Source organism: Triticum aestivum, chromosome 2D (assembly GCF_018294505.1).
Source record: "Triticum aestivum cultivar Chinese Spring chromosome 2D, IWGSC CS RefSeq v2.1, whole genome shotgun sequence".
Lineage (NCBI taxonomy): Eukaryota > Viridiplantae > Streptophyta > Magnoliopsida > Poales > Poaceae > Triticum > Triticum aestivum.
Genome location: NC_057799.1, coordinates 301169034 through 301195568, shown reverse-complemented (window position 1 = coordinate 301195568; position 26535 = coordinate 301169034).

Here is a 26535-nt window from a genome sequence, read left to right as displayed (position 1 = left end):
GCCACCATCGGCTCCGCCGCACTGCGCCGCCCCTCCCCGACCTCTCCGTTGCCCTCCTCGACGACCGGAGCCACCTCGCCGCCCTCGCCGGAGCCCCGCGCCATCTCTCCGGAACCGCCGCCGCCGCCGGACCGCCGCGAACCGGTATAACCGCCGCCCGGTTTTGTCGGTTTTTTTTCTTTTGTTCGGTTTTTCTATAAAAAAACTAAACTAGATATGTTTTTTTTTACTAAACTGTGAACGTTCTCTGTTTAGAACTAGTTTGCGAGCGTTCGCTATTTAGACTTTTCCTTTTATTTTAGTTTTCTGCCAGGGACCCGTTTGTGGTGATTTTTATTTACAGATTAGTCCTTGATTTTCAAACGTCTATAACTTTTTACTCGTTTGTCCAAATCCAACGAAACCAACGCCCACTTCCTCGTTATGATCTCCTCTATCCAGTAAAACAACTTAAACATGTTTTTGAAAGTTTTAAAATTTGATTTCAAACTGATTTGTATTCAAACTTCTTTTGATCATAACTTGAGTTTCGTAGCCCCGTTTGAGTTGATTCTTTTTGCAAATCGAAGCTCTTGACCTAAACTTTCTGATAAGGCCAAATTCATATAATTTTGGTACTGTTAGAAATTGTTTTATGTTGCAAGAGTTATTTGCTTGGTTTTGATGTTTCCCGAATCGTCTTCTTCGTTCTTCTCGATCTTTTGAGTGATTGCTTATGTGTGGTTACTATTGCTTGCTTACGATAGATTGACCGGAGTGTGACGAGTAGATCTATCAAGAGTTTTGAGTGCGAATCATCTTCATCAACATTGCAGGCAAGTTCACACTTTGATCATATTCCGTTCATACCCAGTTTTATTGCATTAGATCTTTTTTCCCCCAAACACATTGCATGATTAGGATCTAAATAACTTGTGGGTATCTGGGAAGTAGTTGAGGTAGTACCTATTACCTGTTTTACTATATCAAACCCTTGGGAGTTACTTCTACGTTGCTATTATATTGCCATGCTATGCTCGTAGACGTGGATTGGGTTTGAATGATATTCATGACAGATGTGAGATTGTTAATAATGGTTTACTTAAGGTGGCAACTAAAACTCACATCTGGGTGGATTGAGGCACCTGGAGAACCCAGTGTTGCCTGTATGTATAAGGTCCGCCACCCAGGCTCAAAGGGATCATAAGATTATTCATGCTAGAAACTTCCGTGTGCAGCCACAAGCTATTATGGGCTCTAGCATAGCTGAGTAGGTTACAGGATCTCTTGAAGAGGTGGACTAGCAGATGTAGGGGAAAGTAGGTGTACCGGTCCATCCAGAGTAAAGAGTGATTGTTTCTGAAAGACTGTGTCTCGGTCATCCGTTTCTCAAACATCATGCAGTGCGAGAATCAAGCGGAGGCGATCGAGTCTTGTGGGGAAAAGTGCACAAACCTCTGCAGAGTGTACAAACTGATCATGATTAGCCGTGTCCCCGGTTATGGACAATTAGAGTATCTAGTTCTTGGATTATCCCGTTGATCTCATCATGTTACTTTTAATTAATATTGTTGGGTTAATGATGTTACTTAATTGGGATTGAGATGACTGTCAACCATCTCAATGTTTCACAACCACCATGATAGTTAAATAAAATTTATTCCTTTGAAGTAGGGAAAAATTGGCTTTTCGCAAAAACCTTATAACCATAGAGCTTTTCCACCAGCCATATATGCATGTAGTGATAGCCTTTGTTCATCATTTCTCTATGGTGTGAATTTGCCAGTACATTCAATGTACTGACCCGTTTTCAGGCTGCAACGTTTCATGTTGCAGGATATCTTACGACGAGTAAGTGATACGTTAGGGTTACGATTTCTACACTCAACTTTGCCGTTGGTGTTGATGGGAATCCACAACCTTGTTACTTCCGCTATTTGGATTGAGGTAATAGTATTTACGTTACTTTATACATGTGATTTACCTCTGTTATAAATCCTCGAGTATTGTGTGTGTCAGCATACCGATCCAGGGATGACACTGAAGCACGGAGACTTGATCCATTCGGGTCGGGTCGCTACAAGATGGTATCAGAGCACATGTTGACTGTAGGACGTGACCCTAGAAATTGGCAAGCCCATAGGAAGGATTTTCCCTAAAACTTTCCTTTTCAAAAAGATCTTTTACCTCTCTTCTTTTCCAAGACTTATTCAAATATTCCCTTTTAGTGAGACCATACCCTTTTTCCTTTGGACCACTCGAAGATTCGACTGATGAGACCACTCCAAGAAGGACAAGATATCGGACAACTAAGACCATTCGGAATGAAGAGGATTTTACCGTGCATTATGATGGAAACTACAACGGTTGAAGACTCCGAAGACTGGGAGAATTTGAAGGCTCTGAAGAATTGCCAGATGTGTATGACCTAGGAAGGTTACCCTTATGGAACTTGGCAGACTATGGAAGCTGTCAATACCCGAGATCAAAGTGTATCGGAGAAAGACCGAAACATGGAGAGTTAGAAACTCAAAGTTCTGTCAAAGAAAAACCCTAAGGCAGGAGATATCAACTATGTAGAGATAGCTCATGGAAATGACAAGAGCAGAAACATGGCTATCCATGTTGTTATCGTCCGCTTATGCTATTGTCACCGTGCGGACTTAAGCATGCAGATGCATGGAAGGATTGGATGGTAGAAAACTGATGGAGCACCTATCAGAAAGACGAAGTTTTAACCTTAGCCGGTGTATCACCAGGATCTGGAGTATTACATCAAGAAGTTTAAAGATGAACCTTCAGGAAGCAGTATTCGACAAGTAAGCGTTTCGTGAAGAACTCAAAACCCAGAAGTTGAAAGTAGCCATGATGGAGGAGCAAAACCTCGAGACATCAAAGACTCGTCAGGAACTGAAGGACAGTTGGATCATGGTTCATGTCAAGGATGTTGAAACCCAGAAGTTTGGAACGCAACTCCAGAAATATAAAGGACGTCACGAGAGACTTCGTGACAACAGAGATGATTTGGCAAAAGAACTTGAGAAGGACAAGCATGATTGGAAGAAGCCATCGGAGACATGAACAAGATTTCAAGAGTTTGGCGACGTTGAAGATTTATTGACCCTTAGAAGACCAAACCCCTGTTATATGCCTATGTTAGATGCGACGTTTGTGAGCTGTCATTTGTTTGTTGTTTTTCCGACAGCCACAATAAAAAATCTGTCTTTTCAAAACTTTTGTTTGTATTGTGTGCATCCCTCTCGACCTCTCTTATCTCACCCCAAACCCATGGACCTAACAGAGGATGAATGGAGATGAGTTTGTATTTTCTGGACACATGAGTCAATTAGAGACGGACCGATGGATTCAGAACATGGAGGATCACATGAAGAATAACCCTATAGTCGGAAAACATATGACCCGGCATGCTCTTCAATGTTTTGAAAGAGGTGCTGCTACTTGGTGGAGGATGTACCAAACCATCAATGGATGGCAAGGAGTAACCACTTGGAAAGAATTTAAGTGGACTCTACAAAGATCTCGTCTTGTGTCCCAGAAATTGAAGCCTTATGGAAAGGATATGAAGAAACCTTGTGCATACAAGCCTTGTGGAGAAATAGGCCACAACCATAAGGAACACAAGGAGGAATGCCCTAATTGTGAGGGAAGTCACCCAACTGAAGAATGCCCAACTAGGCAGATCACTTGTTTCTTGTGTGAAGGGACTACCCACTACCCTGCTCAGTGTCACATCTACCCCGTGGTACAAAGGACCGTCCAACAGAAGAAAGAAGCAATGAAAAGAGCCCACATGGAAATTTTAGAGGAATCTGTGATGAAGGAAGAGGTGGAGGACACACCCAAAGAAGAACCAAATAAACCCTGCACCAAGTCATGCTATTCATGTGGAGAAGATGGACACATCTCCCAAAATTGTCTGAATGGGGATTTAGTAGAATTCCCGACAGAGGAAGCAGAGTATGACCCACAGGAAATAGAAGCCCTGATTGGAACGGAAAAGTCCAGGAAGAGAAATAGATTGGAACCCAGGAACAACCCAATTTCTACAAAAAAGGACCTGAGTCATATCACATGTTACAGGTGCAAAAATTCAGGACACTACTTCAGTGATTGCCCAAAAGGGAAGATGAGGACCCCAGGAGGCTATATAATCACAAGGAAACCTCGAGATATGTCAGAAGTAATATGTTTCCGTTGTGATGAAGCAGGGCACTTTGCCAGAGAATGCCCCAAGGAGACGAAGACTTGTGATAAATAGTTGAGTGCAACGAGAAACGTAGTAGTAGTGTGGACATTTCTTTTATTAGTGAAGAGTCGGATTGAGGCATGTAATGGAATGCAGGAGATTGTAATATTTGAGAATCAATAAAGTTAGCATCATTGATACTGATTTGGATTTTATGAGTTGTTACTTTATGAAGAAAGATTTTGACCATTTTCGAGGATATGAGAAATATGGTCTATGGAAGATTGTGCATTTTAAGGTGGTAGTACCCTGTGAGGAAACTTGACCCTTGGAAAAGGTAATGATATTCCACGAAGTGGATTTCGAACAAAATAAGTATGAGTTTTATCTCGATATGTTGGATACCCCAAGAATATGAGGGTATGGAGTATTATTGGATGTAAAGGAGGTAGTCTATGAAATTGGAGACAGAGCATGTCTTCGTGTGTTCCCTCTGCGAGGAGTTAAACTATTTGGAGTTAAGGGAAAGTTAGCCCCGAGATTGTAGGACCATACCGAGTTTTGGAACGTATGGGAGAAGTGGCCAACAAATTGGAGTCACCCGAAGGACTGTCAGGAGTTCATGATGTGTTTCATGTTTCCCAGTTGAAGAAGTGCCATGCAGAGATGGCCAATATTCCCCTGTAAGGACGCTTGACCCTGGAAAGGATAATGATGTTCCACGAAGTGGAGTATGGACTTCATAAGTATAAGTTTTTTTTATCTCGGTATGTGGGATATCCCCCGAGGATGAAGAGATGAATTACTATTGGATATAAAGGAGGTATGATGTTGGAAATATGTACCAATGGAAATTCCATGATGAGCTTGAGTAATCATGTCCTAGTGGTGCCAATAGAAGGAAGGAAGACAGTACAATTGGATGGATTTAAGAATACCAGGAAGTTGGATGTTGGATTAAGGATCAGTTGCCCGATGATAAGTTCAAGGAACTACAAGTGATGAGATGGGCCATAACCCGCAGGCCCCAGGACCTGCCAAGAAGCAAGCACACTCTTGTTGAAGGGAAGACCCTGGAAGAAGTTACGATTTTTATCGACAGACAATCTTATAGGAGTTACGCAAAACCTAAGGGTTGGGAAGGAACGATAGATGTTTGTTTGGCTTGCAGAATCCATGGATTTATCCGAACCTAGTTCGTTGACAAGAGAAATTCTGCAATGCTTGTGAGGATGACCGAGTGTTAGAATGCGAGATTCGCTAAACCATGTACAAGGTAATGATTTGGGTGCGGGATGGATTGATCACCATACCAACTTACTCTTATTGTTCGCTTTGCTATATGGTATGGTAAATCTGAGTGACTTGCCTATAGTAGAGAGACGACGATCAAACCTTGCTTGAACCTTAGAATGGTATAAGAATGTTTCCCTTGTACACGGCAGTTGATGCCAATCGTAGGTTATACGGTGAAGATCAACCAGACCCATTTCCTGCAGGAGAAACCGTAAATTGTTGACCACCATGAGATGTCGATAGTTGTTTAGTATTGGCGCCAGACCCGTCAGCTATGAAGACCCAGTCATGGAATAACCTTACCAAAATGGAATGGACACCGGAATTGAGGAAAAGGTTATGCCGCTACCCAAAGAGCCAGAGAAGGAATTTTTCCTGAGATCTGAGAAGACCGACACTGTCAACAACAAGGATGGAGTATACGAGTTTTGGTGGAACCGTAACCATGCTTCTAAGGGTGGTAACACCCCAAACCCCGGTGATGATCGATGGATTTAGAGGAGACCCCCAAACCCTAACCTATTTCTTTCTAGCCTCTCCGAATCTCGAGGACGAGATTCATTTTAAGGGTGGTAGGTTTGTAACATCCCAAAATTCTAAATTTTGGAATGTTATAATAAACAGATAGATTGGATTGATTGTTTGATTGATTGACTGAAAGTGAGTGGAATTCGAAATCTTTTGAAAGTTAAATGAGAGGGAATAAAAGGACTTTCCCAAACTTTCATTTTTGCTTTTATGATCTCCATGAAATCAAATTCTTTTCACCACAAAACCCTGGAGAGAAGATGACATGACTTCTTCCATTTATTTAAATGACAAGGGGTGTTGAAAATATTTGAATTTATTTGAAAATATTTTCCATTTCTGAAACTTTATGCAACTCAATGATTTTCACGAGAGAAGATAAAATGACTTCTTCAAAACAAATGAAATATGAGTTGGGAGTTTCAAAGGATTAAAAATCAAAGTCCCATTGAAATTATTTTCAATATTGGAGTTATTTGAGTTTTATTCAAATTATTTTTCTCCAAAAACAAAATATACAGAAAATAGGGTAACATGATTCCCTACATGAGAAAATTGGAGAAAAATAAATTTGAAATCATTTTGGTATTTTTAAAATGATTTTTATTTGATTTTAATAAGGCAGCAGCACTGTTGGATTTATTAAAATTTGTGTGAATTTTATTTGACTTTACAAAAATGTTCACGTTGTAGGAAATTTTTTTCTGAAAATATTGATATATTATATGCCTATATAATATTTTACTTTTATTTGTTTTTATTTTGTTTGCCGGGGTTTTTTTTTAAAAAATACAAAAAAACAAAACCCTCCGCCGAACTGGGCCGGCCCAGCACCCAGCCAGGCCACGGCCCAGCCCGACGCCCGTGCGTCCCCGACCTCCAGGCGGGAGTCCGCCGCCGCCACGGCTCGCCGGAGCCGTCTCCCCGCCGGACTCCTCCTCTCCTCTGCCCCCTCCCGCACGCCACCGCGCCGCCTTCCCCCCCTTAAATAGCGCCGCCCCGGGCCCCTCTCTCTCTCTCTGCCCGCCGCCGCCTCTCCCGCATCTCACCGCCGCCGCACGCCATAGCCGCCGCCCTCGTCGCCATCGACCGCCGCCGACACCACCATCGGCTCCGCCGCACTGCGCCGCCCCTCCCCGACCTCTCCGTTGCCCTCCTCGACGACCGGAGCCACCTCGCCGCCCTCGCCGGAGCCCCGCGCCATCTCGCCGGAACCGCCGCCGCCGCCGGACCGCCGCGAACCGGTATAACCGCCGCCCGGTTTTGTCGGTTTTTTTTCTTTTGTTCGGTTTTTCTAAAAAAAAACTAGACTAGATATGTTTTTTTTTGTTTTACTAAACTGTGAACGTTCTCTGTTTAGAACTAGTTAGCGAGCGTTCGCTATTTAGACTTTTCCTTTTATTTTAGTTTTCTGCCAGGGACCCGTTTGTGGTGATTTTTATTTACATATTAGTCCCTGATTTTCAAACGTCTATAACTTTTTACTCGTTTGTCCAAATCCAACGAAACCAACGCCCACTTCCTCGTTATGATCTCCTCTATCCAGTAAAACAACTTAAACATGTTTTTGAAAGTTTTAAAATTTGATTTCAAACTGATTTGTATTCAAACTTCTTTTGATCATAACTTGAGTTTCGTAGCCCCGTTTGAGTTGATTCTTTTTGCAAATCGAAGCTCTTGACCTAAACTTTCTGATAAGGCCAAATTCATATAATTTTGGTACTGTTAGAAATTGTTTTATGTTGCAAGAGTTATTTGCTTGGTTTTGATGTTTCCCGAATCGTCTTCTTCGTTCTTCTCGATCTTTTGAGTGATTGCTTATGTGTGGTTACTATTGCTTGCTTACGATAGATTGACCGGAGTGTGACGAGTAGATCTATCAAGAGTTTTGAGTGCGAATCATCTTCATCAACATTGCAGGCAAGTTCACACTTTGATCATATCCCGTTCATACCCAGTTTTATTGCATTAGATCTTTTTCCTCAAACACATTGCATGATTAGGATCTAATTAAACTTGTGGGTATCTGGGAAGTAGTTGAGGTAGTACCTATTACCTGTTTTACTATATCAAACCCTTGGGAGTTACTTCTACGTTGCTATTATATTGCCATGCTATGCTCGTAGACGTGGATTGGGTTTGAGTGATATTCACGACAGATGTGAGATTGAAAATAATGGTTCAACTTAAGGTGGCAACTAAAACTCACATCTGGGTGGATTGAGGCACCTGGAGAAACCAGTGTTGCCTGTATGTATAAGGTCCGCCACCCAGGCTCAAAGGGATCATAAGATTATTCATGCTAGAAACTTCCGTGTGCAGCCACAAGCTATTATGGGCTCTAGCATAGCTGAGTAGGTTACAGGATCTCTTGAAGAGGTGGACTAGCATATGTAGGGGAAAGTAGGTGTACCGGTCCATCCAGAGTAGAGAGTGATTTTTTCTGAAAGACTGTGTCTCGGTCATCCGTTTCTCAAACATCATGCAGTGCGAGAATCAAGCGGAGGCGATCGAGTCTTGTGGGGAAAAGTGCACAAACCTCTGCAGAGTGTACAAACTGATCATGATTAGCCGTGTCCCCGGTTATGGACAACTTGAGTATCTAGTTCTTGGATTATCCCGTTGATCTCATCATGTTACTTTAATTAATATTGTTGGGTTAATGATGTTACTTAATTGGGATTGAGATGCTGTCAACCATCTCAATGTTTCACAACCACCATGATAGTTAAATAAAATTTATTCCTTTGAAGTAGGGAAAAATTGGCTTTTCGCAAAAACATTATAACCATAGAGCTTTTCCACCAGCCATATATGCATGTAGTGATAGCCTTTGTTCATCATTTCTCTATGGTGTGAATTTGCCAGTACATTCAATGTACTGACCCGTTTTCAGGCTGCAACGTTTCATGTTGCAGGATATCTTACGACGAGTAAGTGATACGTTAGGGTTACGATTTCTACACTCAACTTTGCCGTTGGTGTTGATGGGAATCCACAACCTTGTTACTTCCGCTATTTGGATTGAGGTAATAGTATTTACGTTACTTTATACATGTGATTTACCTCTGTTATAAATCCTCGAGTACTGTGTGTGTCAGCATACCGATCCAGGGATGACACTGAAGCACAGAGACTTGATCCATTCGGGTCGGGTCGCTACATTACAATCAATAAGCATTTCTCCTTCGGATTCATCTGTACTAGTTTTCTTAGGGAACTTTTCATCCACTCCAATCTCTTGTGAAGAAGGCTACATTTTTCTAGAATGTAATCAAATGCCCATGTTAATCATGTCAGATCGAAGATTGCATGTTAGTTCATTTTACAAATCCTGCAAACCAAATAGGCCTGTAGTAATGTTCAAAACTGCATGTAGGCACTAACACTATTTCTTCTTTTGCAGATAATATTAGGCCCAGTGGTGGATAATGTGATACAATATAACAATCACGTCGAATGCCTGGATCTGCATCTCTCAGAAATTACTTTGAACTCCTACCGAGGGACCTTACCGGAGATTATATTCGCCAGGTTCTTTGTTCTCAGAGAAAGGGTGCTGAAGGAAATGAGGTTTTCCCTACATTTATTTCACAAAAATGAATGGTTTGTTGATCAGCGCCGGCGCCTGCAGCAGAATGGAGTAGGCTCCAAAAATGCTGAATTTCATTTTGGAACTTCAGATGACAAAGTAATCGGAAGTCATCGTGTCAACCCCATACATGACTTCTCAGTGGTTGACCCCTTTGCAAAAATTATGAGGTTTCAAAACCAGACTTAGAAGCAGTGATATTAGTTTGAACCTCTCTGATATCCATGTTCAGTGGATCAACGCGAGTGTTTGCGGCTGATGAGCTGAATTCCGTTACTAATATCAGTTTGAACCTTGTAATCTTTGAATTTGAGCCATATAACTCTAGAATTTCAACCTTGTAACATTTTGACCTTTTGTGGTACAATCGTTGAAATGGCATCCTATGAGACTCGTATATTGCTAGCACTATTTTGACCTTAATATGCAATGGTCTTAGATTTTATTAACCATTCTCGAATCTGTTTACCTTGCTGATCTCACAGCACACGATCTGTATAGCTAACTCGACTGCGATCTTCGACATTATTGCACACAGTTGGTTTCTTCCACCGTGTGCACTGTAGAGCGCAGAATTAATTATCGCACTCGAGTGTCCATCATCACCCTTCTGTGTAACTTTGACCTCATCATCCACGGGTAAACTTATGACTGAAGTCATTCCACACACTTTGTTTTTACAAAGCTTTTTGCCAATAAACACCCACAATTTGTCCCTCTTCTAGCCGACGCGTGGCCAAACTAGCCGGGCGGGAAGCTTGCGCGGTAAACAGCGCAGGAACAGCCTCACCGACGATACATTTGGCGCCTCTTCGAGCCCACGCGTGCGGTACGGTGTTGTCAACCGTGCACTGGAATCCTCCGCTGTGAACGCCGTGACAGGACATGACGATTACCGGCCGGCCGGCCCCCATTTATTACAGCAGCCATTTAACCCTTTTGTCTCTTCAACCTTTTGATCGCGCCCCACCATTGCAAGAAGCACACCCACCACGAGAAATTCTTAGAGGGTATCCTGCGCGGCTCCAATGGCGCTCCAAGCGGCTGCCGCCGACGAGCAGCAGTTCACCATGTGTGACGTGGTGGACACCCACAGAAGGTTCATGGACCTCTCGGTGGTGTACACCAACAACCTGGTCTGGGTGGAGCACTCCATCCACATCATAGAGTTGTTGCTTGCTGAGGATAAGTACAAGGTGGTCGGGTTCGACCTCGAGTACACCCGCACTCCTGCCGGGTCTTGTCTCAAGGTCGTCGTCGCCTAGATGTGCATGCGCCACCACGTCCTCGTCTACCACTACTGCCTGGCCACAAGGCCTTGTGAGCCTTTCGCCAGGTTTGTCAATAGCCCCCACTACATGTTCGCTATGGTGGACATCACCAACGATGTAAAGGCGCTCGAGGATTTGGGCATCACCTGCCAGAATCTTGTCGACATCTAGGGCCAATACAAGATCTAGGGCAGCAAGGAGCATGAGAAGGACTCACTGGTTCACCTCGCTGAGGCCATCATCGACCCCTACTACAAAGACATGAAGGATTCATGCAACAAGGACAAGCGTGCCTGGCACTCGGCCTGGATGGAGAAACTCAACAAAGCTCACGGTATGGTCATTTTTTGAATGCCCAAAATGAGTTTTTCTATGAAGGAGCTACCATATATTTGTTGCAAAATTGATCCATCAATTTTCTAAAATATTAGGCCATATTTAATGCACAATTGACCAAATGGTTGGGTGTCAAAAGTTTTGATCCACCTCTATGAAATAGACAAATTTCTGCCGATTCAGCTGGAAGTGGGTCAGATTTGAACTGCAGCTGCCTCATAGTTTGCTCATGATTTTTTCCAAAAACTATTTCTAGGTACCAAAGTATCTATTTAATCAGAGAAACACCAAGAGTTTTCCAAGATTCAACCGCTAGCTAGGAACTGTCATGCCCGCCGTTTTGACCACATTTTGAAATGGGCATGAAAAAATCAAAATAAATAAAAAATTGGAAAACCTTCGCATTGTGTCATTATATGTGGCCAAGTTACCATGAAAAATAATAAACTTGTAATACGGTAATTATTTAAAAAAAGTGTTCTCAGAAACGAGCTATCATGTGTGAAGATCAATGGCTTTCAAGCCAAATGATCAATCTTATGGTAGCATTCATGGCATCGTTTGTTCAAATGATCTCATATTGTGCACAAGGGTGCTTTTTGGAATGGCAAAAAATGTTGCCTAAGGAAGTTTTCATTTTATTTGGATGGAAATTTCTTTTTCCATTTTCGAGTGCCCAAAATGAGTTTTTGTGAAGGACCTACCATATATTTGTTGCAAAATTGGACCAAATAAATTTTCTAAAATATTAGGCCATATTTAATGTACAATTGAAAAATGGTTGGGTGTTAAAAGCTTTGATCCACCTCTTGTGAAAAAGAAAATTTTCTATCGATTCAGCACGAAGTGGGTCAAATTTGAACTGTACCTGCATTATAGTTTGCTCTTTATTTTTTCCAAAAATAATTTCTAGGTGCATAAGTATCTATTTAATCAGAAATACATGGTTTGGTGGTGATACGTCAAGGTTTGGACAGTGGTCGAGGGCCCCAACTCGAGAGCATGTAAACTCGCATGCCTGCCGCGTGGTCACCGCGTGACCGTTGCCACGCGTTATGGGTGGCCTAGGCATGTCTAGTGGGTTGGGCACTCCCCCTGTAGGTGTTAGGAAGAAGAAGGCAATAGAAGAATGTCACGAGGGGACTGAACTAAGCTTAAACATGAATTAGCAACCAAGTGTTTGATTAGTCCTGGGGGAAATGCACATGGCCAATGGGTCTGAGTTTTGGCCGAGGATGATCATCTACTAAGGACACTGTCTTGGAAAATTTGCAGCTCAAATGGAGGATCCTCGGTGTCACTTGCTTTGCAAAGTACCACACTAGACAAAAATATGAATGCTGAAGCTGGACTCAAATGAATGAATGGATTGATCTGAATTTCGGGGAGGATGATATTTTGGGCATATGAAGGCACTGTAAAAATTCCATACCATTTGGATAAATAAAAATGGCACTTTCTTCATAGTGCTCTCCACTGAACAGAAAATTGGGAAAAATATTGAGGGAAATTGGCTAGATTAAATGAGATAAAATTTGGTGGAGGGAGGTTCTATGGGCACGGTCATGTCTTGGTAAATTATCAAGAATTATAAATTAACATAAAATATAGTTGCTTCACAAACTGAAAATATTACCAGAAACAAAGATTGGATGGTGAGCTCACATGGATTGTTAGATGGGGCTCAAATTTTGTGGAGAGCTATGATTCGGGAATATAGAAGATGTGGCAAAAATTCAGGTCATTATGATATGCATAGCTAGTACTTCCTTCACAACGGTTCTAGCTGAACAGAAACTTTGGAAATTTGCCAAGGAAGATTTACAAGGCAAATGGAGCTTAATTTTTTCATGAAGCAATGATTTGGATAGTATAGAATGCCCAATTTTTTTCGAATTTTGGGAATGACTGAAATATAGGTTGCTTCACAACCTAGGGCAAAAATTGACACATAGGCTAAACTGATGAGGTGGCACCTAGTCATAGCAATGCACCACAATTTACAGGGCTATGACCATCTATATTGGTCGTGATCAGCTAGAAATAAGGCAGCGAACCAGTGTTGTTTGCTTTACGACCATTTCGTGTAAGGGAATTATGACCTTTCTGACCAAAATGGTCATTACAGTTTAGGGTTTGGAGCCCCGCGAACAACTTGTGACCAATTGGTCTCAAATGGTCGTAGATTTACGACCAATTCTTCCAAGGTCACTGACAGAAGGTCACAAGTAGACATATTTCTTGTAGTGCATGAGGTTCGCTCGGCTTCAGTAAGCACCAGCAGTGGTCGATCATGTTCAGTTAGCAGCGAAGGAGTCCGTCGGGTTCAGTTAGCAGCGAATTGATCGATCGATCGGCTTCAGTAAGTGAACGCCTCTCGCTTGGATTCAGTTATAGAGACACGGCTTGCACCACGCGTGCATACGAGAGAAACGCGCAAACCACACTACATCGCTCGGCCCCGACCGCCCACCTTAACCGGGAACTCCGCGAAAATTTCCTCCCCTCACTTCTTCCACGATTTTTTATGTCATGGATGGCCCAAAGAATGTCACGCAGGTGTGCCCCCGGCCCGCCCAGGACGAAAAGCCCATTTTCTGTCATGATTTTTTGTCATAGAAGTAGGAGCCCACCACATCTATGATGATACGTATTTTTGTCACAATTATCATCATAGAAGTGCCATAACCATGACATGATTTTTTTATTCGGGCCATAATGTCGACCAAGGTGGTGTGGAAAAAGTGGAAGACAGGCCCAACATCCACAGACTTCTGCTCCCACATCGGGTTGGCCCAGAGTTGGAGCGGGGGAATGCGGCGGTGGAGCATGACGATGACAATGTCAGCGAGCTAGAGGTTCCTTGTGGTAGAGCACCATTTGATCTTCTTGATCATGGCCTCCACCTCATCTGGGTTCCCCCAAACGACGCTCTTCTCCCTCTAGGACTTGAGCTTCTTTGGAGGCCCGACAAAAAAGGCTGGGACCTCGATTTGGCCAGGGGCAAGCGGCTCGGTGATGTAAAACCACTCGTGCTGCCACTCCTTGCCATCTAGATGAAGGTGCCCTTGAACCAATCAGCATTTTGGTTCTTGCTGACCATGGCCCCTCCACACTCCACCAGATCGGAGCCGCTGGACTTTGTCTTGACCCCGAAGATCTTCAACCACATGCCGAAATGCGATTCACAGCGGAGGTAGGCCTCGCAGACCATGATGAAGGAGGTGAGGTGGAGGATGGAGTTTGGAGTTTGGGGCCATGTGGTGGAAGTCGAGCCCGTAGTAGAACCTCATCCCCCGAATGAATGGGTGCAGCGGGAACCCCAGGCCTTGGATGAGGCGGGGAACGAATACTACCCGCTCCCCTAGGTTGGGAGCGGGCACTTGCTGGTCAGCACCGGGAGAGTGGACGCCGATGTTGGTGGAGAGGTATCCCACAGCACGCAGCTCCAGGATGGTGCCGTCCGTCACGGTTGAGCCACCCCCAATGCCCTTTGAGGGTATCGGCCATGGCTGGATGAGGGGGTGGATTTGCTGAGGAATAGGAGTGCGGGATTGGATCTAAGCGCTGGAGCTAGACGGAGCAGCAGGCGGGGGTAATGAGAGCGTGGTTGCTTGCGCTGTTCTCTTTTTACTCTTATAGGATATTGAAAGGCCAGGAGTCCCCTTGTCACGCCGATAAAAATGTCGCTCCCCCGCGAAAGATGTCGTTAAGCGTATAGGAAGAAACAAAATCTTGATGACATCCCTGAGAAAACAGGAACGATCTCCACCTTGATTGGACGCACCGGTAAAAAGGCCGCCTCAAGCCACAATTTAGGGGGAGCAGTAACTGCCCGACCCATCATGGGGTGCACCGCTTCAATAAAGTTGTCAGACTAGGTGGTACTGTTCACACCTATGTGGTTAGCCTTCAAGGCTCAGTTACCCCGTCTCTTCGGGCATGATATGAGCTCGGCTAGGTCTTGTTTAACACCGCTCCTTTAAAGAGTGATCTGTGAATCTTCAAATCACAGAGGGTAACTCATCTGTCGAGCCAAGGACTTCGGATCCGAGGTTGTCCTTGTCCAGAGAATCGTCCTCGGCATAGAAGACCAGTTTGGGGGCTACTAACGGTGTCCTGGATTAGGGGGTACTAACCTAGTCGGCCCATGCTCCTCAGATTGGGCTGGTGGGCCCTCATTCTTATCAAGATGGACTCCGAAAGCTGCACGATGCGGTGGGATCAGGACTGCATCTGCCGAAGACTTGTTGTATACTCCAAGACTTCTCCTGCCGCCACCACGCCAAGATACTGACCTTGTGACCCTAAATACCCTACCTGGCGTGTATATAAGTCATAGGGTTTATCCCATAGAGGGGACATCAACACAATCTCATTCACCTAGCCCTAGAGTTAGACCACAACTTACGATCTCGAGGTAGATCAACTCTGTAATCAATACATCTCCATCAATATAAACAAGAGTAGGATGTAGGGTTTTACCTCCATCAAGAGGGCCCGAACCTGGGTAAAACATCGTCTCCATGTTCCTGTTACCATCTGTCCAAGATCCACAGCTCGGGCCCCCCTACCCCGAGGTGTGCCGGTTTTCACACCGACACCAAGGACATAGGTTCACAAGTGGCATCTCTCATAAGCATAACATTGTAGTGTGGTGAGTAAATTATATTTGGGAAGTGATTAAATTGGAATGTTTATATCCGTGACTATGATCATTCATGGTATAATCTCATATAGGCATTACGTGGGAAACTCGTATCGTAGAAGAAAACTTGTATGAATGATCATAACCACGGATATAGATATTCCTGGAATGATCATAGTAAAATCTTCTAGGATGCGGAGAATATTAACAGAATAATATTCTTTCCATACTATGATCCTGGAATGTGCGACTCAGTGGAAAACTCGTATGCATGTGTGGAATGATAAACTCGTCTTCTTCCACTGCAACTCGGGGTCGGCAATGATCTGATACAAACCATTTATCACATCTTCATAGTATTCCTGGGTGATTGTAGGGCAATTTTGTTTGTTTTCTACTACGTTTCCCAATAGTGGCAATAATACAATATATGTATTGGACCTTTCCCTCACTGGTATAGATCACCTCAAGATTAGAACCCACTATAATGCACCACTCCCTCTAAATATCTACCGATCAAACTTGACCAAAGAAGACAAATAGATCGTAGAGCATACAAAGCTATTCAATTATAAAACAAATTTCAGAAGATTCAACTGATTTGAATGAACAATCTAATCATACAGTGACAATTCATCATATCGCAACAAACACACCACTGATTACATCAGATGAGGATCCCAATCATGTGAGGCAGCTCATGGGAACTTAGTATAGAAGAACAAGAAGAGAGAGAGGATGCCATCTACCTACTGCTATGGACCCTAAGGTCCTAAGGGAACGACTCACACATGGATTGAGGTAGGAAAGTTGAGAGAAGCCTCCCGTGGTGGACTCCCCCAACAGAGTGTCGTAACATGCCTCCAGATCGGATCTCCTCAGAACAGAAGCTTGCAATAATGAAAAAATCAGAGAAAACTGCTACTATGGGTTTCGCAAAATATGGGATTTATAGGCGGAAAAATGGAGCTAAGGCCATTCACAGGGGGCCCATAGGGCCAAGGGGCGCAGGTCAGCCCCTGGCCGCACCCCTACCCACATGGGGCCCTTGTGGGCCCTCTTGTTTGGCTCTGGTACTTTTCTGGACTCCTCTCTTGGAGAAAGAAATTGTATTAAATCCCCGTGGCTTTTTGACCCTTCGTAAATATTGATTTCCTGACAAACCAAAAACATGCAGAAAACAAAATTGGTACTAGACACTAAATTAATAGGTTAGTCCAGAAAGATAATATAAATTGCTATCAAAAGTGATAATATAGTAGCATGAAACGATCAAAAAAATTGATACATTTGAGATGTATCAGTGTTGATCTCCATTTGGGCGCCTTCGGTGTCGGTTGAGCTTCTTGGAGCCCAAAACACAGTATGTAGAAGGCGAGCGCTCGATTGCATTTGACTAGTTTCCCCATGTTCGCTCGACCGAATTGACCTGTTGCGGTTGACTAGTCAACTGTTGAATTTTTAAAAGTATATGGAAAACCGAGAACAAAATCATAAAATATCGAAAAAGTTCGTGAATTAAAAAATGTTCATGGATTTTTAAAAAAAATCACAAATTTGTATAAAGTTCAATGATTTTGAAAAGAAGTCCATCGAATTTGGAAAAAAGTTCATCAATTCTTGAAAAAGCTAATTTAATTTAGAGAACATTCATCAAATTCAAAAAAAAGTTCATCGAACTTGAAAAATGTTCATTGAAATTGAAAAAAGTACATCAATTTTGAAAAAAACTTCATCGAATTTAAAAAAATTGGATTTCCAAAAAATAGTTTATCATGTTTTTCATTCTAATGTCTCGAGTAGTGGCGCTGTGAACCCTAATTTGGGACTTCGATCCTATTGGGCGCCTTATGCTCGGTTGAGCTTTTTAGCGCCCACACACATGATCAACTTGGCCGGCCTTATAGAAGGTAAGCGCTCAATTGCACTTGACCGGTGTCCCCTGGCTCATTCGGATGACATAACCGTGCATGATTGACCGATTAACTGTTGACTTTTGAAAAAGAGAAGGAAAAAGGAAAAGCATTAAAAAGTCCGTGCATTAAAAAATGTTCATGGATTTTGAAGAAAAAGTTCACGAACTACAAAAAAGTTCATGAAATTGATTTTTTTTCGCTAATGTCTACTACGCAACTTTATCCTTGTAGACGTTGTTGGACCTCCAAGTGCAGAGTTTTGTAGGACAGTAGCAAATTTCCCTCAAGTGGATGAACTAAGGTTTATCAACCCGTGAGAGGCGTAGGATGAAGATGGTCTCTCTCAAACAACCCTGCAACCAAATAACAAAGAGTCTCTTGTGTCCCCAACACACCCAATACAATGGTAAATTGTATAGGTGCACTAGTTCCGTGAAGAGATGGTGATACAAGTGCAATATGGATGGTAGATGTAGGTTTTTGTAATCTGAAAAATATAAAAACAGCAAGGTAACTAGTGGTAAAAGTGAGCGAAAATGGTATTGCAATGCTTGGAAACAAGGCTTAGGGTTCATACTTTCACTAGTGCAAATTCTCTCAACAATGATAACATAATTAGATCATATGGCAATCCCTCAACATGCGACAAAAGTCACTCCAAAGTTCCTATCGCAGAGAACATAAGATGAAATTGCTTGTGGGGTACGAAACCACATCAAAGTTATTCTTTCTGATCAATCCATTGAGCTATTCCTATAAGTGTCGCACACAGCCCCTAGAGTTCGTAGTAAAATAACACCATATGACACACATCAATCAACCCTAATGTCACCTAGATACTCCAATGTACCACAAGTATCTGTGGGTCAATCATACGATATGCATCAAACAACTTCAGATTCATAATATTCAATCCAACATAAAGAACCTCAAAGAGTGCCCCAAGATTTCTACCGGAGAAACAAGGACGAAAACGTGCATCAACCCCTATGCATAGATTACCCCAATGGTACCTCGGGAATCCGCGAGTTGAGTGCCAAAACATACATCAAGTGAATCAATAGAATACCCCATTGTCACCACAGGTATCCCACGCAAGACTTACATCACTCGTACAACGAGGTGCTATACAAACGGTTTTTAAACCCTTTCCGCGATGGCGTTCAGAACCGTCACCTAGTGAGTGACTGTGATAGGGGGGGTCCTTCCCACATGATCCAGAAACCATCGGGGATATGCCCTCCTAGCACACACACTCGGCAAAATGAGGTCGTGTGCGACTGGCGAGCGACCAAATACGGTTATACGTATAGTAGTGCTAAAAAACTACAATTATACAGGCGAAATCGTTTTTGGTCGTAAGTACATCCCACACAGTCAGTCCCCACTAAACGCTTCTGTTCATATATGCATCCCACACAGTCGCTTCGAGGAAAACGTTTGCGCAAGGTGGCCTAACGCAAATTTTTTTCAAGAGAATGTCATGTGTGATTGTTCATTGATCCAACACGGTTTATTCCTAGAAACTGCGTGTGTTGCCTGAGGTCATCGCCCACGGTGTTTTCTCAATAACCGTTTGCAATAGGAAAACCCAATTAGCTGGCTAATTGCCCTATTATTAATAATCCATTTATTAATCTAATTGACATTCATATTAATCACATAATATATTTTCATTTCCATATTAAGGAAGTAGGATTTCATAATTGAAATACATCAGAGTACAACATGATATAGCTTCAGCACTCAGCTACCCCATTACACAACCCAGCACCAAGTTTCACATGCAACATCTAGAACCTTTCAAAGTTAGCATCATAGACGGTACATAGACAGATGCATCTCATCTGGAAAACTGTTGAAGCGGAAGGAGAATATTGAGCCTTCATTCATGTTGAAGGTCTTTGCAACTTTAGGCCAGTGCCTGTGGATGATTGACCGTCCATCCTTCGTCCTCTTCAGGAACTCTTCAATATTGAACAGTGCGTGTTGTATGAAAACCTTCCTCGCCTCCTGACCATAGAGGTGGTTTGAGAGGTAATCATTAGTGAACTGCTTTGGAAAGCTCTGAAAACAAGGATGTGCATAAATATCTTCTCTATATTGTAAATGGGGCAAAGGAATAAAAAAAGGGCAAGGCATAATAGTTAGTACCATCTTGTAGTGAACTGATGTCTTCTGCACTGTGCAGACAAAGATTTTGTTGTTTTTGTCGCTAATTTCTTTATCCTAACAATCTTTCTAAGTTTCTTGACTTGATTGGTATTCATGGACAACACATTTCCCCATATGCAAAAAGGGTCAAACAGTGGGTCAAAACCTCTGGCAGCAGGACCTACATGTGCAAGACCAAATTGTTAAAAACCTAAATATTAGACTGGTTCCTGCAATTGCACAATAATGTGCTATTAGACAATGGACCATGCACGTGCTAACCTCGATTGTAAACCTCAGTGCTTCCCATTGTTTCCCTGCAACACATATAAGGTAGTTAGTCATCAGGTTAACTTAGGGTTCGCATGCTATCAGTAAAATATGTTGATGAAAAATAAGCACATTGCAGATTCATCAGATTAATTCAAGCCACATGGAAACCCCATTTATCCAAACCAAGCATGATTAAGAACTAGGAAATATAGCACTTGTATATGTTTCTCATGTATTAGGTTCAGCCAAATTCGATTTATTCCTTACATGCACAACAATACAAAATTCTACCCACGACAATTGTACATCGCATTGCAGAATTGAACCAAGCAGTTAACTAAACACCACAACAAATAAACCAAATGTTAACTGAGCACCACATTGCACAATATAACATACTCCTAATAGAAGATCAGACAGTTAACCAAACCAAGCATGCTTAACAACTTGGAAACATAGCAATTGTATTTGTTTCTCATGTATTTAGTACAACCAAATTCGATTTATTTCTGACATGGTATACAATAACAGAATACAACTATAACAATTGAACATCGCATTGCAGAATTGAACCAAGCAGTTAACGAAACACCACAACAAATGAACCAAACGTTAACTGAGCATCACATTGCATAATATAACATACTCCTAATAGAAGATCAGACAGTTAACCAAACCAAGCATGCTTAACAACTTGGAAATATAGCAATTGTATTTGTTTCTCATGTATTTAGTACAGCCAAATTTGATTTATTTCTCACATGGTATACAATACAAGAATGCACCCACAACAATTGAACATTGCATTGCAGAATTGAACCAAACAGTTAACTAAACACCACAACAAATGAACCAAACATTAACTAAGCACCACATTACACAATGTATAACATACTAGAAAATCAGATAGTTAACCAAACCAAGCATGCTTGACAACTTGAAAAACTGCACCCTGAAGAATTGAGCATCACATTTGCAGAATGGAACCAAACAGTTAACTGAACATGACAACTAATTAACCAAACAGTTAATAAGTGAGCACCACATTGCACGACATATAGAACATATACACTAGAGCAACAGATTGCATGGTAAAAGTAGATAACACAATTCACTAGAATTTGTTAACGATAGGCAGTAGCTAGCAAACTGAACATGGGTCCTTATAATGAGCTAATAAGACAAGCTACTCCTCATTGTCGGAGATATCAATGACGATTGGCTCCTTGGACATGGAAGAGGGCGAGGCCTCCGCATCGTGGGTGCCCTCGTCGTACTGGTAAGTTGCCTGAGCCGCTCAGGGCACCAACCTGCTGGCTCTCGAGATGAGGTAAGCATGTGCACGCTAAGAAAACACATCGTAGTCTTTGTCGAAGGCACCTAGGGTGGCCTCGAGAAAACGCCATGAACTGTCGTTTAAAGCAGCCAACCGCGTCGTGGCGTTGGTGCGCGAGGCGTCCACGGTGGCGTCCACGGTGAGGTGCTCCTCCAAGATCTGGGGGTCGGCATGAATGGCATCCATCGCGACCTCATCCGCTCGTGCGGCCACGATTTGCTTCTCCGCTGACAAGTGCTCCTTGAGATCCAGGCTATACTTCGTGCACCATGGCTTAGGGCGGTGCTTATTTGGTGGAGGGGTCAGTGATTTGGGTGGAAGGTGTCGTGCCGGTGGTCGGGGCATGTGGGCCGTGGAAGGAGGAGGAGGAGGATTGGGGTCGGGTGTGGATTACCTGCCTGGATAGGCGAGGCCGAGCAACATGAAGGAGGGTCGCCAGTGAGGAGGCGGCGCTGCAAGCAAGGAGTGAAGGTTTCAACTTGTAAAGGAAGGCAGAAACAGGGGAAATCTGGCTCTTGGTAAGGGGGAGGGGCGGGGAGGTAGATATTTCCGCGGAAGCCAAAAAATTTGAATCGCTTCAGCGAAAAAACTGGCGCGCAAAGTGTCATTACACGACACTCCAAGATATTTTGTACTGCATCTCACACGGTTATTGATAATAAACTGTGTGGGATCTACTTGATTTTTCATCTTGATTTGAATTACATAATGGGGTCACAGCGGCAATGGGCGGTGTTTGAATTGCTAGAACTTTTATCTGCAGTGAACATGCAACTATATGTGTGTCGTAAAAGAATTGGAATTATTCAGGGTTTGTTTGGACATTTTATACATTAAATTGGTTTTCTAGACATTTCAGGTGCACAATTCAAAATTAAACTACATGCACATGCTCTGGTGCAACAACATGGGTTGTAAAATCATATATGTGTCCATGGGTCTATGCTTATGTCACATGCAAGAAATAGGGATGAATTTCGAACACCACAGCACCCTGGCTCTCCGACAAACATTGAGGTACTTGATTTTGTAATTCTAGTAAATCCAAACCCCGTCTGAAATTCATGAACCTTGGCATGCTATCATGGAATGGCATCAACATGCTGGGGTAAAAAATATTGTCCAATTCGGGGCAGGTTATGGTATAATCTTCTCACAAACCAGAGCTTCTCAGAAGAAGCCTCATGGTTTCGTTAGGGAAACGTGTCACCTTTGTGGACAAAACTATATTCGTCGCCTCTTCATCCTTTCAATTTTTTTCCTGGTGTCAACATAGAACAACACGAGTGTTTTGTCAATTTTTGGGATTTTTCGGGGTTCGCTTGGACATTTTTATATATTAACTGAGTTTCCTATGCATTCATGTGCATAATTCAAATTTGAACTACATGCACATGCTCCAATGCATATAAATTGGTTCAAAATTGGAATGTGTGTCCTTGGTTACATGCTTAAGTCACATGCAAGAAATGAGAATGAATGTCAAACACCTTGCCACCATCACTCGGCCGCTAACATTGAGATACATGGTTTTTAAATTCTAGTAAATCGAAAACGTGTGTGAAATTTATGAAACTTGACATGCTAGCATGGAACGGCATCAACATGCAGTGGTAAAAATATAAGCTTCTCACAAACCAGAGCTTCTCACAACAAGCCTCATGGTTACGGTAGGGAACGTTTCACCTTTCTGGACGAAACGATATCCGTTGCCTCTTCTTGATTTCAATTTTTTTCTAGTGTCAACATAGAACAACATGAGTGTTGTGTAAATTTTTGGAATTTTTTGGGGCTCGTTTGGACATTTTTATACATTAACTGAGTTTTCTTTTCATTTATGTGCATAATTCAAATTTGAACTAGAGGCACATGATCTAATGCATATAAATTGGTTCAAAATTCAAATCTATGTCCTTGGTTGCATGCTTAGGTCCCATGCAAGAAAAGGGAATGAATGTCAAACACCCTGCCACCGTCACTCGGCCGCAAACATTGAGATACCTGGTTTTTAAATTCTAGTAAATCCAAAACTCGTCTGAAATTCATGAAACTTGGCATGCTATCATGGAGTGGCATCAAACATGCTGTGGTAAAAAATTGTCCCATTTGGGGCAGGTTTGGGTATAACCTTCTCACAAACAGGAGCTTCTCACAACAAGCCTCATGGTTTCGGTAGAGAATGTGCCACCTTTGGGGACGAAACGATATCCGTTGACTCTTATTGCTTTCCAAAATTTTCTAGTGTCAACATAGAACAACAGGAGTGTTGTGTTAAATTTTGGAATTTTTCGGGGTTCCTTTGGACATTTTTATGCATTAACTGGGTTTGCTAGGCATTTTATGTGCATAATTCAAATTTGAACTACATGCACATGCTCCAGTGCATATAAATTGGTTGAAAAATCAAATCTGTGTCCTTCGATGCATGCTTAGGTCCCATGCAAGAAATAGGAATGAATTTCAAACACCCTGCCACCGTCACTCGGCCGCAAACATTGAGATACCTGGTTTTTAAATTCTAGTAAATCCAAAACTCATCTGGAATTCATGAAACTTGGCATGCTATCATGGAGCGGCATCAACATGTCGTGGTAAATTTTTTGTCCCATTTGGGGCAGGTTTGGGCATAAGCTTCTCACAACAAGCCTGATGGTTTCGGTAGGGAACGTGCCACCATTGGGGACGAAACGATATCTGTTGCCTCTTATTGCTTTGAAATTTTTTCTAGTGTCAACATAGAACAACAGGACTGTTGTGTTAAATTTTGGAATTTTTCGGGGTTCCTCTGGACATTTTTATACATTATCTGGGTTTGCTAGGCATTTTATGTGCATAATTCAAATTTGAACTACATGCACATGCTCCAGTGCTTATAAGTTGGTTGAAAAATCAAATATGTGTCCTTCGATGCATGATTAGGTCCCATGCTAGAAATGGGAATGAATTTCAAACACTACGGCACTGATAATTGCAGGCAAAACATTGAGATACTTTGTTTTTTAAATTCTAGTAAATCCAAAACTCGTCATGCTATGGCACCCGACATGCTGTGGTATTTTTCGTGTCCATTTTGAGAGAAGGCGCACTCGTATAACAGCCAACAAAGGCATTTTGAAAAAATAGTTGCCACTTTAATATCTCAGACGTTTGTATAATTCAAATCGTGTGTGTTCTGTTAACCATTCACGTGACGCCATGTGTCTTGGTTTTAATGGCTATAAGAGGTGCCGTGCGGACAGCTGCTTGACTCACTGGGAAGCGTGCGAGCGCAATCCGGTGTGCAGGCTCACCGGGAAGTGTGTGAGCTGTTCAATGCAGGATTTGTGCATCTCTTCAATGCAAACAGTTCAGATTGAATACGGTATGCAAATTAAAGCCACACTTCGATGCTAAGCCAAGAGACACTGCGGTTTGTCAAAATATGCACCTAAAAATCAATAGCACTATCTAATTTTTGCAACTAAAATTCAGTAATTAAGCATAGATTTCATTCATAGATTAAGCAGTCGTTCTCACCGGGAAGCGTGACAGCATTAGACCGCCGCCCGCCTCGCACCCACTGGTCTGTATTGATGGCGCGGCCGAGCGGCCGTACCCCCCATCCTCGCCACACACACAATCCTCTCTCCCGCATACTCAACGCCGCTCTCAGTCCTCAAATCCTTTAGTGTATGAGGATGCCGCCGAAGCACCCCATCGGAGGGAGTGGCGATGCCGGGGATGCTGAAGCACCGGAGCATGGCATGAATATGGAGACAGAGGTTTCCGATGCCGCCGACGAGGTGGAGAACGAGGCTGCCAACAAGCGGAGGCGGGTCGAGAAAGAACCGCAAGCGACTCCAGCAGGCCTAGACTTAATCGGCAACCTCCCCGATGATATGTTGAGAGTCATCATATCCCTCCTCCCAAGCAAATATGGGGCGAGACAGCCGCCCTTTCTCGGCAATGGTGCCCCCTATGGCTCCTCACCCTTGTCGACCTCCTCGACGCCCACGAGCTCTGCCATGGCTATTGCAAAAGCTTGGATGCATTCTCCCACATCCTCGGCAGTCATCATGGCCCAATCGGAGGCCTTATCACGGGCAAGTTCCGTTCCAATGGCAAGGACCGAGCCAAGCTTGACGAGTGGTTCCGATCCCCCGCCATAGATCAGCTCGAGAAGCTTGGTTTTAATGATCGGCATATGCACTCGCTGCCAACGTCCGCACTCCACTTCGCGCCCACGCTACCCCTCGCCAAGTTCATGAACTACCATTCCCCCCCTTAATGATGCGCCCGCTCTTTTTCTACCATGACTGAAGCACCTCGAGCTCGTCGCTGTCTGCATCCCAAAGGATGACATGGAGCGCCTGCTCTCCGGTTGTACTGCACTGGAGTTCCTTCGTCTTCAGGCGATGAATTGGTCAACTACCTTCCACATCACCTCCAGGCTCTCCGGACTATTTATGTGTGTTGCTGGTGCTACAATGAGAGATCACAAAAGGTGGACCACAGTATGGTCATTGAGGACACACCTTCACTTGAGAGATTACTTGTAGTTGATCAACAAGGTCCAACAAGAATCAATGTCATTTCTGTGCCGAAATTGATGGTGGTGGGCTACTCGTCTGTCAAATACTACTACTTTCAGGTACAACAGTCGCCTTATACCTCTCCTTCTTGATATCAACATTATTTCTAGTTTTGAAGATGTATGTTCGTCAGTCATCCAGCAAAGTTTCACCCAGATTCTGGGCACAGTGAAGGTCTTGGCACTAGAATCTATCGGTCCCAACCTGGACCAAGTGGTCAGTTGCCTGAGATGCTTTCCGTGCCTGAAGAAGCTGTATATTGAGGTGATGTTCCTTTCCTGTTAAATGTTAACCATAAGGGAGTTCAATTTTTTGCACCTTTTCCCAAGTTTACAATGACAATGTACTACGATTTCTGAAGGAATTTTGGAGGATTTCAGGACATACACCCCCACCCCATATTGGTTGCTTGATTCATATTGTTACAA